The following is a 20,566-nucleotide window of genomic DNA, read 5'->3' as shown; positions in this document are numbered from 1 at the left end:
TCTGATGATAATTTAATAGGATCACTTTGGCCACCGTTGTTGATAAATGTCTTACAGGATGACAAATTTGACAAGAGAGGCCAGCTGGGATGCTGTTACAATCATCTAGGCAAGAGAAGATGGTGGCTTGGACTTGGGTGGTAGCAGTAGACATGAAGACATGAAGACAGATGCTGGGTATATTTGAAGGTAGGACCAAAGAGATTTATTTCCCTCTGGACTTGGATATGAGGTTGAAGAGAGAAAGAGTAGTCAGGCACATCACCAGGCATTTTGGTTTGAGAAGCTGGGAATAGAAAACTGTCACTTGCCGAGATGGCAACAAAACGCCAGAGCAGTTGGCATGGGGGAATATGTCAGGAGCTCAGTGGTAGTCAGGGTCAGTTTTAGGAGCCTATTAGACATCCAGATGCAAAAGTTAAGGGGGCATTTGAAGATAAGGAAAGAAACATGAGCCCGATACATAAATGCATGAGTCGTCAGCACACAGGTGGAAACCATAACCTGGAGACTGCACAAGATTAAGAGAGGAGAAACCAGCACAAGAAAATAAGAGTTGACAAGAAGGTAGAAAGAAGGTTCGATGAGCCAAGAATGTCGGAAACTAAGTGAAGACAGTACTTTAAAAGTAAAGCTCTATTGGATATTGAGACTGGATATCCATGTGCCCAAGTTGTTAGGCTCTTCTGCTTTGCTTCTCCTTCATGCGGCCTTTGGATTAGTGGTGCGGAACTGCAGCTGGTTGTGTCCGACGGGCCGTGGAATGAGTCCACATACCTGGACACCAGGCTTGAAAACAGTGGATGGGTGAGTTGGCTAGCCAAGAGAATTTGCTACGAGGATGCTCTGGTACTGAACAAATATTAAGCTCCTAGTATTTTCAAGATACCTGGAAGTCAGAAAGACGAAAGAGAAGTAACCACTATCCTTTGGGAATTCACATTCTAATAGAATTTATTGAAGCTGACACGCAAATAACATAAATACAAAATGTAATCATATGGATCTTACTCCACAAAACCCAGGTGGACAAGAATTGTGAATTTGCTTATTTTTCAATACTCCAACTTAATTTTGTATTTTCAGTCTCCATTTGATCAGGTGACTAAAATAAATAATCTTAACCAAGTCAAACCATATCCTTTATTCCAGGGGTTTTGCCATAAATCTAGGGTTCTTACCTAATGCCAGGGAGCGAGGGGAGGGTATTGGTCCTTACTCAGGAGCTCTTCCTGTCTGCACCCTCTGAGATGAGCACGTTCCATCGAATCCTCAGACGCTGACCAAGGCAGGTGGCCTCTGCATGTTCTCATGCTCCTCCCTGGAGGAACCCTCCAGGCTGGGCTCCTCCTAGTACTTCTATGGTCCTCAGAAGGCACGGAAGCCACCAGAGGCTCTATGTCACCACTATGAGTTGTGGGAAACTGTGAGCTGCTCCAGGTTCTCTCATCTTACACATGTCCCCCACCCTGACTTTTGTGTCCACGCAATTCTGGAAACAAAGGGGGAGGTCTGGATCATGGGACGCAGTGAGAAAGAGGAAATGGATCCTGCTGTGAGACCTTGGGTCTGTCTACACTTCCCCATTTCTCAAGCAAGGGCGGAGCAACAGAACCCAGGGGCTACTATAGGTGAATGTTCTTGCTTATCTTCTTCTCAGTCCATTTAGATTTTATTGAATCGGAGAGCACGGAAAATATTGATTCTGTCTATCACGTGTTCTTACAATTCCATTGATTGTTTTTTAGCTTTGGAAAAGTCCAAAAGGTTTTTCCCCTAATGAGGAATTTCAAAGGTCCTTTCAGAAGTTGCTTAATATTTTCCCTCTTATTTCTGATACTGGTTATACCCACTCCCTGAAACATTAATGTGAAATATTGTAGCTGCCTTCTCTAGGACAAGTGTCACTGACTATAAAGAACTACCGTTAATATCTCAAAGTATTCTCCTACTTATTTTTTTTCCACTAGTAAATATTTGCAAGCTTGAAAAAAATTTTTTTTTAATTTCAAAGGCCCTTCCGTGCTGAGAACAAAGGACTTTAGTTAATTTGTTTCTGCAGCATCTTACTTCCTATACACAAACAGCTAAGAGAACTGTTTTCACCAGGCTCTTGAAGATTGGGTGAGAAGATGGAAAGTGGTGTGGCGCCTTCACCTCCCTCTACTAAGGTCCTGGGAGATAACAGCTAATATACACATATTGATCTCTACCCCTGGTTCCTGGCACAGGGCTCCCAGGACCCTTGCCAACTGCTAAGTGACAAGAGTACTAGGAGCATCTCTTTTTCTAAGGAGGCTACTGAATGGGAGCTGGATCACTAGAAAGACCAAGCCATGATCCAAGTTCGGCATTTTCAGTCCCATCACACACACACACACACACACACACCCTGTTCCCATGTCAGAAAGGGGAGAAGAATGGAGTTAATGATCTGTCATAACTACAAGAGGAAACCTCCATAAAAATCCCAATAGTCCAGGATTCAGAGAACTTCCAGGCTGGTGAATACATGGACAGCAGGAGGGTGAGGTACCGCAGTTGTCTGGGCACAGAAGCTCCTGTATTCAGGAACCCCCTTCCCAGACCTCATCCTCTGTATGTCTCCACCTAGTTGTTCATCTGTACACTTTATCATATCCTTTAACAAACTGGTAAACCTAAGTAAATATTTCCCTAAGTTCTGCGAGCCTCTCTAGAACATTAAAAAAAAATCCAAAGGGAAGGAGGTCATGAACCTCCAATTTGTGGCCAAGTGTGGGTAACCTGGAGACCTACTACTCGCAGTTGTCCCCTGACGGGGGAAGCCTCTTGTGAGACTGAGCCCTGAGCCTGCGGGATCTAATGTCACCTCCTGCAGATAGTGTCAGAATGAAGTTAGATTGCGACACACCTCAGCCAGGGTTATAGAACTGCTTGATGGGGGAAGAAACCCACACATTTGAGGACCAGAAGCGATCGGAGGTAAATGCTGTCATGAGGTGTAAAGAAGGCGCAGAGAAGATGAAGGACTGGGCGGTTTCTTCTGACCGGGTCTCCACTCACTGTCCCCGAAAACCCTCCTCACTCTTCATTTTATTCCCCCCCAACCTGGGCCTTTATGGTCGGTAGAACTTGACGACCTTCTTGCTGGTGGTCAGCTGCGGCTGGTCTCTCCGAACCTCCTGCTGTGGTGTAGGGATGGTTCCACCGTCTTTGCCCCAAGTCAGCCTCAGGGCGGCGGCCTCCGCTGCTCTCTGTCCCCTTCTGAGCGCTGCTGGGCTGACACAGAAGGAAGTGGCTTCTTGACTAGGCTTTTACAGCAGGAGCATCGCTAAGCTCCCCTGCACCCCACCCCACACACCCCCCGGCCTTCTCCTGGACTCCTCGGTGCCTCTTCGCCTCCACGTAACCAACCGGTAGCAAATAGGTTCTCTTTATGGACGTAGCCCACGAGCAAACCGTTTGGTTTTCTCATAGGCAAAGCAGAGAGAAGGGTGTCAGTGAAGCCTTAAATTCTCTTCTTAGAGTATTTCCCTTGCAGGATGGAGGCCTAATCTCCTACATGTACTGAGCATTATAAAGAGTTTCCATAATTCATCAGCAGAAATTATGCTACAGGTGAGAAGAATCTAGTTATAACTACCTCTAAAGTTGGTGCCATTTCCCATTTCTTAGCTATTTTCACTCTTACTAAAATAAAAGAGCTCAGTGGCTGAAAATTAAACTGGATGAAAGTATAAAATAGTAAACTTTTAACATCCATTTTATTTACAGGAAAATGTTTTCTGAGATGACACATGGATCTTTATTCTATTTTACACGTCTAAAATTATCCAATTCTAGGATTAAGAGATTTAAAAATTCTTTGATTCTAATTAATCAGAATATTTTCTTTCACTTAGTTCTGGAAACCCATAAAAAGTTATTAGCTGTCAGCAGCTTCAATGCCAGTTTATTAGAGGCCCTTACTCAGTGCCTGCTGATAGTTATTGTGAAGGCTGAAAGGTTAACAAGAATGGGCTGCTACCAACCTCCTTGCCAGGTGTTTTTCCCTGCAGTTAATGGACCTGAGCCAATTGGAATTATCACTCTAGAACTAGTCACAGACACTCCTAATCTTTGCATAGAAACATTGATAGAGGGAGGGAAAGGCTGGAACTTGTATTGTTGCTTTTCACCTTCATCACATTTGGAACAATTAAAATAAAGTATAGTTAATCTTCTATTTGTAAATGAAGGCCTGACAAAGCCAAAAAGAAAGAAACCTTTTAAAATAATATACATGTATAACATGTTCCATTAAAATAATAATAGTCCCTTCAATGAAACAATGTCTTGTAAAACCTTTCGCATTTTTTTGAGTCATGGTAGTTAAGGGCAACATAGGTATTAACATGTCTAAGGTTTTTTAATTGCTGGGTTTATAAATCTGAACAGTTGTAATGAAATAACAAGAATCAACCAGATGGAACTGAAGCCAGTCACTGTGGGAATTTGAGACATGCATGCTGTTTGGGGGGATTGAATATGTACTTACCCAATCCAAAACAGAGCAGATGGCAAAGCAAACAGGTAAGCACTTGCTTTATCTTTCAGATATTGTGGTTCACTGAATATCCCGATTTATTTTAGGAACTTAAGAACATCTGTAAAAAATCAGATGAAAGACAAACAGAGGTGACTGAGAAAGACTTGAGTGGAGTTTAACATTTTAGGGCTTTCACACTGTCAGATGAAGAAAGAAAGAATCTCATTCTCTGCCAATCCTTAGGAATCATGGAGAATTTTCAGTAGCAGCATTTGAAGTTAAATACTTAGCTGAAGAAAATACAAGAGAAGAAAGTGCTATTATTATATGAAATCCAAAATTAAACAAGTGGGAACAAGAGTAAGAAGAATGGAACTGAACTGTATATAATAGAAGTGAAAATTGCTCATGCCCACCCTAACATCATTGTGTTCATCTAGTGCCAAGATCTTGGTTTCTAAATACCATTCTCCACATAAAGGAACCAGAGTTCCTTGGAGAAATGGCTAAGGCAAGGAAAATCACTGATGAAGCTAAATGTTCTCATAGTGTCAGAAAGCAAGAAAGCACTCAATGATGAATGGGAACCTAACAAAAAGCCTTAGGGAATAGCTTCAAAGATCCAACTGGCCAAATGTGGGACAACTGGAACATTTAAAAAAAAAAAAAAAAAGGAAATAAATTATAACATTGCTTTAAAAAAAAAAAAAGTCAAGGGGTACCTGGGTGGCTCAGTCAACTAAGCATCCAATTCTTGATTTCAACTCAGGTCATGATCTCAGGGTCATGAGTTCAAGTCCTGTATTGGGCTCCATGTCCAGCATGGAGCCTACTTAAAATCTTAAAAATTAAAAAATAAAAGTATAGGGGTATGGAGAGAGAACAACTTTCTGTAACAAAAGAATGCTAGCTATTATGTGTAGAAGGACTGCTAAAATTAGAAAATCATCAATTTGCAAACACAGTGTAAGAATCACCAAATGATGATTTATGCAAGAATCACCAAATGATGATAAAAAGCATGGGATGAAAGGATTCTCACATTCTCGAAATTTCACCTATTATTTATTGATTAAAAAGGGGAAAAAAGGGTATTTTTAGAATACTGAAAATGTCTTTTCCAAGGGATCAAAGTAAGCATCACCAGTAATGGGTCAAATTAGCATCATCAATCTTCTGATAAGATGCAATGGGAAGTATGCAATACCACCTACAGCGCTATGTGGAAAAAGATTAACCTGAAACTAGTCATGAGAAAACAAGTTCAGACTGTAGAATATTTCACAAAACAAAACAAAACAAACAAACAAACAAACAAACAAACAAAAAAAAAATATATATATATATATTTCACAAAACAATTGCCCTGGATTTGACAAACTTACAAAGTTTATAAAAGAAAAAACAAAATAAAATAAAAACAGGGAAAAGAAGAGAAAAGACAAATGAATGGCTATAGGTAAAGGAGGCTAGGGGGACCTGGGGGGCTCAGTTGGTGAAGCATCTGCCTTTGGCTCAGGTCACGATCCTGGAGTCCTGGGATTGAGCCTCACATTCTGCTCCCCGCTCATTGCAGTCTGCTTCTCCCTCTCCTCTCTCTCTCTCCCAAATTAATAAATAAAATCTCAAAAAAAAAAAAAAAGAAGGTAAAAGGAAGAAGAAGAAACATGACAACTAAATGCAAACTGAGATCCTTGATTAGTTGCAAACTAACAAATAATAAAAGCCACATTCACACAATTAAAAAGAACACACATGGCTGGGACAAAGGGAGAAATTTGAATGAAACTGTATATTAGATATAATTGTGTTAAAATGCAATTTCCTAAATATGAAAATGATATTGTGTTCATATAAAAAGAAGTCCTTGTTCTCATGAAATACATATTGAAGTATTTACAGTAAAATATCATTATGTTTGCAACTTAATTTCAAATATCTCAGCAAAAAAGGTATAAATTTAAAATGTATATATTGATAGAAATTTTAGAGCAAATGTGACAAACTGATAAAAATTAGAACTTCTAAGGGAAAGATATATGCGTACCCATTATACTGTTCTTTTAATTCTTTGTAGGATTTTTTTTAATTTAGAAAAAATAATGCTATCTCTAACTGGCTTAATTCAGTTTTAAGGAAACACTTCATCAAAATCCCAAATAGATATAAAGACTCTTGGCTGCTATAGCAATAGGTCTGCAACTTCCCACTGGTACATAATGCTACTTAGTCATCACAGGCCACCACCGATGGGCAAAATAAAAACAGAGTGTAAATAATATACCAGAGAGTTTCATTCCCATTCAAGCCACATCTGGCTTTCTTTGACAGCATGGCAGTAAGTGACCAAAAATCCTTGTTAGGTACAAGAAACTGTATAAAACTTCCTGGAATTGATGGTGGTCAATTTGTTAAAACTGGTGGTAAGTTTCCCTAATAGACCCAGTCATTTCTGAATAAAATTAAAAAACAACAACAACAAACGAAAACCTTCTTAAACTGCAAAGCCTGCTAAGTACGAACTGACCCACCATACCACTCTAAAGCTCCTGAAAAATGAGGTGTTTTTTTTTCAATTTGGAGAATTGAAGTTACTTGATGGTTTAGAAAATTATTCATTCATTCAACAAATACTGATTGAGCAGTCTTCCAGGTGCTAACTGGCAGAAATAAGCAAATATATCATATAATGTCAGTGCTATAGGGAAAAAAAAAAGAAAGCAGGGTCAAGAAGAAAAAAGATAGCAAGGAGATAAAAAATAATAAAGGATGATATTTTTGGTAGGGTGATCAGAAAATGCCTACAGAGAGGAAGAACTGAAAATATAGTGAATGTCCAGGAAATTATTATAGTCCAGTTTGGCCTTGCATAGCATATGTATGTAAGAAGTGGGATTTAAGGATGATAATAATGTTGGGACTAGGGCTTGGAAGATGTGAATTTAGACTTCAGATAATGAAGAACAAATGGAGTGATAGAATCAGTGTTGTAGTGTTATTTTTTTCCCACAGAATTTGACACCACAGTTTTATAAATTCAATTTCTTCACACCTCAAGGAGAAAGCAACTTAATTTTCTTTACAACCATATTGCTATTGATTACCATAAAGGTAAATGTATATATTTTAGTCAATTCTCAATGATCTACACATGGGAACACTGCCAAGATAGCCCAAAGTTTGTGTGAAAGCCACACTGTTAGATCGGAACCACGATCTGATTTCCCGAAGCAAGAAAAATTGCATGAGGAGCAGTTTCATAGAGCTGTTCTGGGGGCCCCTGGGTGGCTCAGTGGGTTAAGTGTCTCCCTTTGGCTCAGGTCATGATCTCAGGGTCCTGGGATCGAGTCCTGAATTAGGCTCCCTGCTCAGCAGGGAGTCTGCTTCTTCCTCTCACTCTGCAGCTACTCCTGCTGTGCTCTTTCTCTCTCTTTCTACCTCAAGTAAATAAATAAAATCTTTTTTTTTTTTAAAGGTGTTCTTCTGAACAGCAAGCAAAGAGAGAAATCAGACAGTCCGAGGAGTTATCCTGCTGCCACGTGAATGCTTGTTTTCTTTTCTACTCAATATGCTTGTTGAGGAGGAAGTTTTCTCTACCCTTCAAGATTCTTCTGATTGGTCTAAAAGCTAAATTGATGTGAGACATTAATAGGAGAAGATCAATGTTAATTTTGGATGTATAGGAATCCCGCATATATGAAAGTTCAAAGACAGAAGAGTAAATGCAGTATATTCACCATCGACGGTGATAACTCTATTTGTGGAGCAGGTCCTCTAACTTCCTTTAGGCAGTTAGGGAAAAGTCAAATTTTCTTCCTGAGTGTTTGGGCCTGAACAAACAATCAGTTTTCAGCTCAAATCATCTACATGCCAAAGTGTCACAGCTTTTGGCAATTCATTCTCAACTCCTACCGGCTAAACACTGTGATCCTGCATCTCAGGCACCAGGGCAAATCCAGATAAAGGTGATACAAAACACATCACACATTTTCAATAGAAAAATTAAAATGGAACACAGATGATCCACATATAGTCAACAATGCAAAACACTGAAATCATACTACATAGTATCAACAGATACCCTCACTTTAATACTTCGAATATGCTTGAAGATAATAAAGAAATAGTTATTCTAAATTACTATGGCATTAGCTTTTCCTCTGTATTTTTTTGAATTTTTAAAGTTATTTATTTATTTATTTATTTATTTATTTATTTATTTATTTGAGAGAGAGAGCGCAAGCAAGGGGAGGGACTGAGGGAGAGGGAGAAGCAGACTCCCTTCTGAGCAAAGAGCCCAACATGGGATTCAATCCCAGTACCCTGGGATCCCAAAGGCAGACATTTAACCAACTGAGCCACCCAGGCATCCCTCCTCTCTATTTTATTATTGATTCATTTACTTGTCTATCAGACATTCACTGGAGTCCCAGATATGCAACAGCATTGCTTGGAACTGTGAGGAGAAATGTCCACAATTATTTCCAGTCTCCCAACAGGAACCTGTTATAATTTAATGGAGCCTTGAAATTTTAAAATAAGAGTTTTAAGTTCAGTTAGCTATACCATCAAATTTCTCTAGCGTTGTCTTATATACTGAGGCTCTAAACTTGTAAGTTTTCTGTTTATAAGCTGTGTGATCTTGGTCAAGTTATATATCTCCTTGGGGATCATCTTCCCATTTGTGGAATAAAAAGAATGAGTGCTCTCTGAGATCTGCTCTTACTGAAGTGGATCGATGATGAAAATAGCCCAAATTTGATTATCAGAAGCCCTTCTGGTCTACCTGATGCATGATCTCCATAGTTCTGAGAAGGAAAGGTAACTTAGAACAGTAAAGACTTACGTCAGTAGCTGTGTATGCCAAGATGACAGTGTATAACTGATGACTTAATGAATGACATTGGGATGAGGGTGGAGGAGGTATGTGTGTAGATGAAAGACAAGTCAGTTCTGAGCCATGATGGAAAGGTTTTACTCTTGACATTTACAACTATGAAGATTTCTACACTTGATCTGAGCTCAAAAAAAAAAGTGTACATATTTCATTAGGTTGTTGAGAAAACTAAGTGAGATTAGGCTTATGAAATATTTAGATAGTCTAACACTTAGCAATGACTCCGTATGTGTTAGTTATGACTATGATTTGTAATCATTATCATTAAAGAAGTCATGCCATTATTAAAAGTATTATTAGAAGCTCAGAACAAAGTTTTAAATATTTGAATTATTCTGAAAAAACACAGAGATTCAATATGTATGTGTTTGTCTTGTAGCAAGAAGGAAAAAGAAGACATAGAACCATCTTGCAAATTATAATATAATCATGTATTAATATCTCAAGATACAAAAAGGAGTGGTTATTAGACTGATGGGAACCAGAGAGACTTGAAATGCCTAATTATCACCTCTCTGGGGATTAGCATCAAGTCACTTTTCATGATCACTGGAGGGTACAAGTTCATCCATAAGCATGGACCAAATGAATAATAAGTAGATCCACTGACAGACACCTTGAGAAATAGGAGAATTCAGATGTTCAGGCCAGACACCTGAGGCACAAAATTCATTTTATAAAGTCATCCAAGTTGTGCTAGCAATAAAATTTCACCCTTTAAAAAATTTTTTTTCCCTTTGGTGGTGGCCATTAGTTACTGTGCGCGCTTTTCCTCCTATGGACTTGGTATCCATGGGGCGACTGTGTTTACTCTGTTCAGTGAACTGTGCTGAAGCACCTTTCCGCAGCCCTTCATTATTACCTCTGAAGGGATATAAGCCTTGAAAGCCTCTTTATAGAGAACCTATATGGGGAAAAAGTAGTTCCCAGCCTTCCACCCTCACATGACCATTATAAGCCCCCGACTAAGTACACACTAATATCTCATAGTTAACAAAGACAATGCTTTAAACTTGCCTTTTTCACACTTCCATAAAGATGCTGGCTCTGGCATTTTCTAGTACACCAAAGAGATTTTTAAAGCCATGACTGAATGTGAAGAAATACTGATCGTAAGGTGTTGTGCTTGTCTTTTTCTATTGTCTTATTTGTATTAAAAAAAAGAGTTTAAATAAAGAACATATGGGGGTGCCTGGGTAGCTTAGTGGGTTAAGCATCTACCTTCAGCTCAAGTCATGATCCCCAGGTCCTAGGATGGAGCCTCCAGGTCAGGCTCCCTGCTCAGCAGACCTCTCTGTCTCCCTCTGCCCCTCTCCCTGTTCATGCACATGCACATGCATGCACAGGACCCCTCTCTCTGTCAAATAAATAAAATCTTTAACAACAACAACAAAAAGAACATATGGCAGTATTGTCAGAAAGGTAGAATAAATTGCTTTTAGGGAACTTCCTTATCTTTTCCAACATCACACTCCTCCAGTCCACCAGGTAAAGGAGAATATCTATGCCAGACATTCCTGACCTTACATATATTTCCTTTCCTTCTGAAACTGTCTGGGACTCTATCCTGACCCTTTTTAACAGATAAATGGGGAAAAACCCAACTGTACCTTTCCAACACCTACCTGGTTTTTATATTCTGTACTCGTTCTAGAATCATCATATATTATGTTGGGAGCTTAGACAACACTCTCCTAAATACAGATGGCAAATGATAATATTATTTAGTGGTTGGTAGCAAACTATTTAGATTTAGATATCAACTCCCAGATCTTTAGCTAAGTAATCTTGAAAAAGATAGCCACCTCCCTGATTTCATATCTCATAAGATTACTGATGATAAATGTGAAGATTTATTTTTAAATGTGTTAACTTTCGTCATGCCCAGCATGTAATAAGCATTCACTAGCTCTGTGGCTACTATTCTATAGCTCCCTTCATTCTTTCATGTTTTTAAACACAGACTCTCAAGTCAGTCAGACCCAGTTTCAAAGAATATTATGTGTAGGATGTTTACAATAGAATTCATCTTTCTGAATCTCTGTTTATTCATCTATTTTCTCAAAAGTGTTTGAGTATTAAATAATAACCATAAAGTACCTAACATACGTCCTAGAACTTAATACTCCATGAGTGACAGATGTAAGTGGCAGTTTACCCATTTCCATTCACAGATATCTTAGCTAATATAAAAATGCGGTCAACATATAATAATCATAAATCTGAATAATGCTGTTGACTAGGCCATTTTTTATCTTTCATCACCTGCCTACATGGGAAGGCTAGTTGGAAACACGATGGCCTTGGTTTTGGCAAATGAGATAGTGGCACAAGTGTGCTAGGAAGACTTTTTGGAAGAATTTTGCTTTTCCTAATAAAAGAGACAGAGGAGACTGGTTCCATTTCCTTCCCCCTTTTTTCTGCTGTAACTGTGTCCATGATTTCTGTACCTCCAGTGACCATCTCGAGACCAAGAAAGGAATATAATTTCAGAGATAAGCAACGCTGGCATTACTACATGGATAAAGCAATGCCAGGAACTGCCTACTCAGCATTACTCGTTAACCAAGAAAGTAACTATATAGTTTGGAGAGGTGGAATGTTAGTTGGGTTTTCTGCAAATTAGCCTCAAGAAACCAAAAGAAAAGAAAATATAAAACTTTCACCCCTGCTAACAATTTGAATCTAATTTTTTTATTTTATTATGTATGCTTCTGGCTAGATGCTTCCTTATTCTATATTCTAACATTTCTGGGAATTAGGATACAAACTCATGCATGTTGATAATGGTTTAGTAATCCTTTTTAACCCTTACACTTCCTGAATTCTTTTGTTCTTACACTTTAGAAAGAAGGAAAACTGTAGATACATATTATAAGGAGGTAATGAATTTTTAGAGGATTCTTTGAGAAGGGTTATGTGATTATCATTCCCATTTTATAGATGAGAAAACTGAGGAATTGGGAGGCCTAAATTCCCTTAATCTGTAAGAGATATATCCAAGCAACATGGATGCAACATTATACTATTTGTGCCTCATGTTCCTTATCAATGAAATATGATGGTCCTACTGGTTGGCTTCTAAATATCCTTTCAGGTGTATTTTCTACTTCTTTCAGAATATTAGCTTCCAAGTTTCTCCAAGTACTGCTGTCCTCACCACTACATTTAGAGAGAAGCACCATCAATAGGGAGACAGTTTGGTACAGATTATCGATTTAAACATGGCCTGTCTTAGCCACTTTTATAATGTTTATGGCCATGAGAGATTTACCTAAAAACCGATAAACCTGGTTTCCTCACTTATGAAACTGAATATGATATCACATAGTGATTTGATGAGACTTCAATAAGATCATCCATAGAAAGTACTTGTCCCACAGCCCATTAGGCCCCCTACTCAGCAGGGAGCCAGCTTCTCCCTCTCCCTCTCCCTGCCACTCCCCCTGCGTGTTCTCTCTCTCTGTCAAATGGATAAATAAAAATCTTTTAAAGATGAAATAAAATAAAGTACTTATCCCACAGGACTCAGTATATAATGCTCCAAAATATTAGTCATCATTTTTGTTGTTATTGCTATTATGTTAACCTCTGAAAACTTAATTTCACGCAAGCTGGTGAGGATTTTCCCATGAATTAAAATCTATTGTCAAGAAAACCATCACTGACATATTTGATACATTTCATTGATCTTATTCATAATATCACATTATAAAGTATTTTATTTGATGCATGTTCTCTTCTTAGGAATCCTGAAAAATAAACCTAAGATTCACTTTCATCTTACTAGGCCTATAGCCAAAAAAAAAATAAAAAATCTACCAATGATACTAACAAACAAAAGCAACCTTCCTTTAATTTCCTCTACCAATCAATAACTAGATCCGTGATAGGGTGTTAAAACCAGGACAATTTCATAACAAACATCACATTAAAAACTGGATTCCATCCAATTATCAGATCCCAATAACATACATCCCAAGCTACTTAAGGAATTGACTGAAACAATTACTGAGCCACTAAATATTATCTATGAGATTTTGAAGGACATAGTGACTTTGATAGCAATAATTCATCACCTTTCTTTTAGAAAGGACAATTCTAAAAGTAATAAGCCAATCACCTTGACCAGACGACTAGTAGATTTCCAGCCACACTCTTCAGAGCCTAGCAAAAGAAACTCTTAAGCTTTTCCATGTGCTTTTATCTATATCCCTCTTTTAACTTCAGTTGAAGTATCCATATACATGAAATTTATATTAATATGAACATCACATGTATGCATGCACATACACACACAATATAAATTTTACAAATTGGACTTTGTTTTTAAGAAAGGTCTTTAAAGGCTAAGAAGCCAAAGGCAAGGGATCCCTGGGTGGCGCAGCGGTTTGGCGCCTGCCTTTGGCCCAGGGCGCGATCCTGGAGACCCGGGATCGAATCCCACGTCGGGCTCCCGGTGCATGGAGCCTGCTTCTCCCTCTGCCTGTCTCTGCCTCTCTCTCTCTCTCTCTCTCTCTGTGTGTGTGACTATCATAAATAAATAAATAAATAAAAATTTAAAACTCACAAGTCCTCCCAAATATTAAAAAAAAGAAGAAGAAGCCAAAGGCAAACAAACAAAATTCTGAATTACTATGATTTAGACTTAAAAGACATAAGAAAAAAAATCACTAAATTGTTTACAATAAATTCAAAAATACATATTTTTGATTTTTAAGGTTTTAGATTCACAACCTTATGTCAAATGAGAGTAAGTACTACCAGGATGGTTGGGATATTGGAAGTGAGGGGGTTATTCTTGCTTTTTAATTCTGCCAATCAAAGTATCAATGCTTAGCTATTACTGAAATCAACAAAGCCCAAAGCTGGGATTTATTTAATGCAGGAGACTGAGTGAAAGAGCATCCCAACCACGATCTCCAGATTACAGGAGTAGTGATTAGTAACCCTTCACCAAAGGCATTTTTAAAAAGTGTCCCCTGGCTCTCCTGATAGGTATGGTTAGAGGAATACTTGTGCAGTCAGTGGTATGAAATGAATTCAATATTGCTCTCCCTCTGGGCCTTTTAATTCCTTCTTCTGCAGTATGCCAGGTAAATTCCAGATTTAACACTTTCTTGATGATAGGCCACCAATGTCTCTAGCCTATAATTAGTCAACCTAATTGATTAAAATCACTCCTATATGCCTAAACCAGCACATTAAATTCTGTAACTTTTGTGGGCATATTGAGCATATCAGTCATTTTTGTCCAATCCAATAACATCCACACTTACACATGCTTCTGATTCCTGCTAATACAAACTGATGTGGTCCTATAGCCCTTGGGATACATAAGCCACACCCTTCAGAGGAGGCTTTGTATGTCTCCATCAGTCTGTGTTGAGATATAACTAATTATGGGTAGAGGAGCCATGAAGGGTAGAAGTGGTGGGTACCTAGGAGAACGGGCACTTCTTTGTGAGACATTGCACCCAGTTGCAGTCATTAAGAGTTTCATCTCCAGGGGAATCTTTTCCCTCAGATGGGATAGGGAGGTGCCTTTGTTCTGTGGGATTGAGCCTTGGACTGGCACTACAACTCTGCAGCCTTTATAATCAGGCCTTAGCCTTGGTCTTCAGCCGTATCTGCTCTGTGACTACAGGAAATAAAAGAGCTCCTTCAAAGATGCCCTTGAAGATTTATGATTTCTATCTTGTACTCTGGGTTATAGTTTTATGACTTTGAATTTGTTCCTTTCACCCAGTATGATTTCTAAGATCTTCCCAAACAACCAACTGATCCAAAATCTTTATGGTCACTACCATATGACCAAGTGCCATAGCAGTTTATTCTGCTCCCTTGTTTTCTACACCCACATAAGTCTGTGCCACACAGGTAGAATTTTGAGTAATCATAACTAGTAAGCCATGGACTTTCGTGTCCTATTCTTTCTTACCAAAAGATTATCTGTGTGCCCCTCAAATGCATGGAGCTATCCAATCCATTTTTCAGACCACCTGACTACCAGACATTTAATCAGTCATGTTCCTAACAAAAAAGAGATGGCACATGCAATCTGGCTAATTTGTGAAAAGTTTAATAAAGGACTACTTACAAAGAAGTAAGCAAGGAGATAAATGAGGGAAGATGTAGTTCCTCTAGAGCTAACAACAGTGGAAACCATCACCTCTCGGCCTGAAGATGCAGGGGAGTAAGCAGTGATGAGAATATGCAATAACTAGCTGTCCATCAGTAAGGAGCTCGGACAATCAACTGCAGGGAGCTGAAGGTCTAAGTGCCCTGACCTCTCCGTTCCCACTCAGATATCTGAATCTGAAGAAGTAAATGAAAATTATCCAACAAACATGACCTAAATAGGGAAGACATTTCAACTGGGATTTTGTAGGCAAAAGTTAGGAGTTTGGATTTCATGCTCACTGCAAAGCAAAGACACTTAAAATTTTTAAGTGGAGAAATAACATGAGATTCAATTGATGATCTAAAAATAGTCCTCTGGCCCTTCTGTAAAAATTGATTGCAGAGGGTCAGGAGAGAAAATGGGGTGATGAATTTGGAAGTTATTGCAGTAAGAAATGATTGTATTTTTGCTTGTATTAGAAAGGTAGCAGCAAACATAGGTACAAGGGAGTGGCGGGAAGCACAATTTGGAGGGAGAATTCAGATGACTTAGTGGTAAATATAATAAAGAGAATGAGGAAGAAGATATCAAATATAAATCTCAATCTTCTGGACTCACTAACAAGCTACAGGGTGGTATAATTTACTGAGATCTGTTCAGCATGAGCTACTTGAAAATTAAATTTGAGAAAAATCTCTGAAGAGAGAAGAAAAAAAATGTAGTGTATAAAAGTCACACAAGCTGCATAGTTTTCTAGGAACAAAGCACATTTTATTATAGTCTACTTCAGCATTTTGGAATCTTAACCACAAATAAGAAAGCGGCTTTATGGCTGTCTTCTGTCACTGGCAAATGGGAGCTTTCCAGAGATGTCTGCTCACCTCTTTGAGATAAATGATATTAGTAACTGAGACAATAAAGCTATTTGTGACAAATGAATAGAATATTGATCTTGTTCTATTTTCCTCTGGTAATTTTTTTAAAAGAAATATTCATAAGAAGCTAGGTTCTAGGCTCAATCAATTGAAAATAACAACAGAATCAATTTATTGTTAACTAACCCATTCTCGGTATTTCTAGCATCTGCGTTTATTTGCTATGGTTTGTACATCTTCCATCAGTCAGAATTCTATTAATTCTTTCCGGGATTATGTACTCCAAAGAGATTCTAAGGAATGGAGCAGGGTTTAAAGTTTCACTATATGCCTTAACCCCTTCCCAAAATTTCTGAATGCTTTGACTGACTTTCCTAAGAGAGAACTAGTCAGACCTTCTAATAAGAATTCTGAAAAAGCAGAGTTCTCTTATCCATACTGATTAAGGTCACTTACACTGGATTATCAGAGAATGGCAACCCTCAAACCTGATAGTTCACCTGCTACTTCTGATGATGATTCCTTCTGGCACCCTCCAGTAGGTAATTTTGTCAGTGGCTTTCGCAGGGTTTTTCACAGAAAATTGTGGCAACGATAGCACCAGTGGGGAGAGGTCCTGCTCCAAGTTCTTAGCATTGGTGCCCAGAAACAATGAGCAGAGCCTGCTGCAAGCAGATCCTACAAGCCACTCCAGTTAACTCTAGTTAAAAAGACTAGGGCCTAGAACTTTATGACAAGAATGTCCAGAAATTTATAGGTCCAGAAAATATAGCATTTGGTAAGTCTTTTGCTTCCTTGGAGGCTCGAATGCTCTGGAACAGTTTCAGTTCCTATATTTAAAGTTTCAGAATTAAATAATCCATGATGCTTTGACTGCTAACCCAACCAAAAGCTGCCATGTGAGCAAAGTAACTAAGGACTGGTCCTCTGGAGTTGATGGTCATGATTTTGCCTGATGATCTGAAATTCTGGATTGACTGGATGAAGAGTGGGTGCTGACCCTAGGGGGAGGCTGACAAATAAAGGCGCTCTCCGTAGGGTGTTGACTACCAGACCAAAATCAGACTCTCAGAGAGTTTGTATGTGCAGGAACTCAGACAATAGAGTAATCCACACACCAAGAGTCAGTTTTGTTGGTAAGAACATAGAGGTAAACTGATAATAGATACTAAGGACAGAAAGTGGCTAGTTATAAACAAGAGTTTTCTTGAGCTGCAGTTGGGCCACTAAAACTATTGTGGTGGACCCAAAGATAATCTATTTATCCAAATTCCAGCCCTGAAACTATAGAGGGTTTATTTTCTTTCTTATTTTCCAATGTATCTTTCCAGTTAACTGTCACCCAAAGTATTCCAAGCATATCTTGAATCCTCAACACCTAAACCTTCTAGCATAAATCCTTATTTGCTAATAATTTTTTTAAAACATCAATAAATGATCACTTTCAATGTAGTAAGCAAGCATGATGACTTTGGAATAGAATAGCCTTAATTTTAATTGTGGCTTTTTTACTTACCTATGTGACTTTGCCTAAATTATTTAACCTCTCTGATCTTACAGGTTTCTCACCTGCAAATGGGAGACTAGTGTCAAAATTGCAAAGTTTAAAATGTTGCATGTCAAGTGTTTAACAAAAGGTTATTTCTTATTGTAGAATATTAAATTTTCAAAAGATGGCTGTTCTAAACAGAATATTCACAACATCTGTGTTTTCAGAAAAACATTTTGTTGATATTATAAAGTAAAAAACTAGTAGAAATGGAAAAAAGAAAAGGGAAATCTATGCGTATATGAGGGCAATAGTAAGCAGTAAAGGAAAATAAGAAGGAGTTATATCCAATTGGGTACTTACAACATTCAACCTCATTAGCTGGGGAAGACCCAGGGAGACAGGTAGGCTGAAGTCTTGACTGAGAGGTCTAGGTAGCACCCTCCCCTCAGGTGAGACTTTCAACTGACCATAGGAGCCACATTCAAAGGGCAAATGACAGGGTCTGAAGTTAAACATTTGTTTGCCCACATGCAGCTTGGAATGAACAGCATTCCTATGTTATCACGTCTTTACATCTTCAAGGAGCCTGGTGCACACGTGCTTGCCTTCCCACCCAGATTCCATCTTGGGGGGCCAGCCCAACATGGAGCCAGAGAAGGTACAAGGCAGAAGTTATAGCTCTTGGCATCCAGACCAGAGGGCCAGTTCTGATCTAAAAGCCAGCTAATAATCAATTAATCAGACTCCCAAGATCACCAAAGCAGCACAAGTCTCACAAATGACATTCCTTAGCCTGCCTATGCATCTGTAGGTCTGGGTGGTCAGGTATGCAGGACAAATCACAGACACTTTCATCCCACACGATATGCTGTCATGTGCGTGTGTATATATCCCACATTCCACACGATCTTCTTCTAGTGTGATATTAACACTCTTCCATTAGGAAGTAGGCTGTCTTACTTCTTCCTGAAACTGGGTAAATCTTTATAATTGCCTCAAAACAAAGAATGTAGAAGTGACAGTGCTTGACTTCTGAAGCTAGATCATAAAAGGTGATATGGCTTCTGCCTGGCTCGTACTCTCTCTTGAAACTCTCTCCCTTTGAACCTAGCCACCAAGATGTGAGGAAGCCCAGAACTCATGGAGGGGCCATGTCTAGGTATTCCAGCTGAAAGTCCCCACTAAGGTCTCATTTGACAGCCATTATTAACCACCAGACAGACATGAGTGAAGGGGCCATTAGATCATACCTTCTCTCAGCCTTGAGTCTTCAGTTGAGACTTCAGATATCCTAGAACAGAGACAAGTCATCTCCGTTGTGCTCTTTCCAAATTCCTGGCCCACAGAACCTGTATGAGCACAATAAATCATTTCACATCACTGCATAGTAGGGTTATTTATCATAGTATAGTAACCAGAATACTTGATAAATGATCATTATTATATGATATTATTTCAGAACCCCTAAAATGTGATGTAATAACATTATTATAATTACCATCATCATCATCATTGCTATTTTGTGAGAGTCCTACATATTTCCATAAACATAGAGCCATGCGGAAAGTGTGACTCAATTTATCTAAAGATTCTTTAAAATTAACTTTCCTGGAGCACATATCCCCTTAAATGGAAAGCACCTATAGTGTTTATAACATGTTCTTGCCACCACAGGCCTGAGTCAGGAGAAACTTCCAGAAGTGTTTGACAAGCTGTTTGTGTTTGAGAGCTTTATTTTAATTATGCTGAACAATCAAGAGAATTGAAATAGAATGCTGTAAAGACAAGCATTTTTTTTTGCAAGTTCCCAAACACAATGCATGTTTAATGTGTCTAACTTTTTACACCAGGTATAGAAAGAAAAATGCTATTTCAACAGCAAAAAAAGATATTTTTTTGATGGTAATTGGAAGCAAGACAATTTGCTCTAGTTTATTTATAGTAAAACTATAGAAATGTTTTTAAAAAGTAAACTTTTGCTCTTATCAGAAAAATGTATACAACAGTATTGTTTCGTGAGTACCAAGAAATGACAGATGCTAGTAATGTGGCCAGTTTCCTAGATGAGTCTTAGTTCTTTGTTGGGTTAATGACCTTTTTATATCTACACTTTATTCTCCTGCCTTCTACTCTTAATTGTCTTTTGTTTTCATCTTATTGCTAAAACTTAAAAAAGTAAGATGCCTTTAAAATGTGAAATAGCCCTATTTTGTTGAAGGAAAAATGCCAAAGACAAGAAGGAAGAACAGGAATCAATAGTTGAAGTAGAAAACTTGAATTATTCACTAGATGCAATTCTGAAAAGTTTAGTATAACTTGGATTTTGGTAAATTATATTTTAGATATACTATCAGAGTTTGATGCTGAAAACACTTATTAAATCTTAGTGTATTTGTTTTGTAAATATAAAGGTTTAAATATTATTCTTATTTAAGATAAGCAATACCTAGAGTAGAAAATGGATAGCATATATGAATTTAATTGCAAATGAATACAAGTCTTAATGCAAAAGATAAACTTGAAAAACAAAAAGTACTATATTTTATTTCAATATCGAAAAATATTTTTCCATTTTTGGATAAATGAAGAGATTCTTTTTAATGTTTATAACAATAAAGAGATCATTTAAAAATAGATTGATAGATTTGGTTTCATAGACATTTGAGAC

General features: G+C 38.1%; 1 long non-coding RNA gene and 2 other non-coding genes across 3 annotated transcripts in view; 2 read left to right on the top strand and 1 right to left on the bottom strand.

Moving 5' to 3' along the window:
- Positions 1 to 940: 940 nt before the first annotated feature.
- The window catches only part of LOC140593950 (uncharacterized), a 60,780-nt gene continuing 41,154 nt past the window's right edge, over positions 941 to 20,566 (bottom strand). Inside the window, exons 2-4 of the long non-coding RNA XR_011994441.1 lie at positions 19,149 to 19,247; positions 4,520 to 4,628; positions 941 to 3,261 (exon numbers count right to left, since the gene is read on the bottom strand). This is a non-coding gene — a long non-coding RNA (uncharacterized lncRNA). The remainder of the gene's footprint in view (positions 3,262 to 4,519; positions 4,629 to 19,148; positions 19,248 to 20,566) is intronic.
- Positions 9,244 to 9,324, top strand: LOC112913843 (small nucleolar RNA U2-19). Its single transcript, XR_003233758.1, has one exon. It is a non-coding gene; the product is annotated as a small nucleolar RNA U2-19 (small nucleolar RNA).
- LOC112913841 (small nucleolar RNA U2-30) lies at positions 9,466 to 9,535 on the top strand. The gene has a single exon (XR_003233756.1). It is a non-coding gene; the product is annotated as a small nucleolar RNA U2-30 (small nucleolar RNA).

The sequence above is a fragment of the Vulpes vulpes genome, chromosome 1 (genome assembly GCF_048418805.1).
Source record: "Vulpes vulpes isolate BD-2025 chromosome 1, VulVul3, whole genome shotgun sequence".
Lineage (NCBI taxonomy): Eukaryota > Metazoa > Chordata > Mammalia > Carnivora > Canidae > Vulpes > Vulpes vulpes.
Note: the sequence above shows the minus strand (reverse complement) of the source record. Positions and strands in the feature narration are given on the sequence as shown.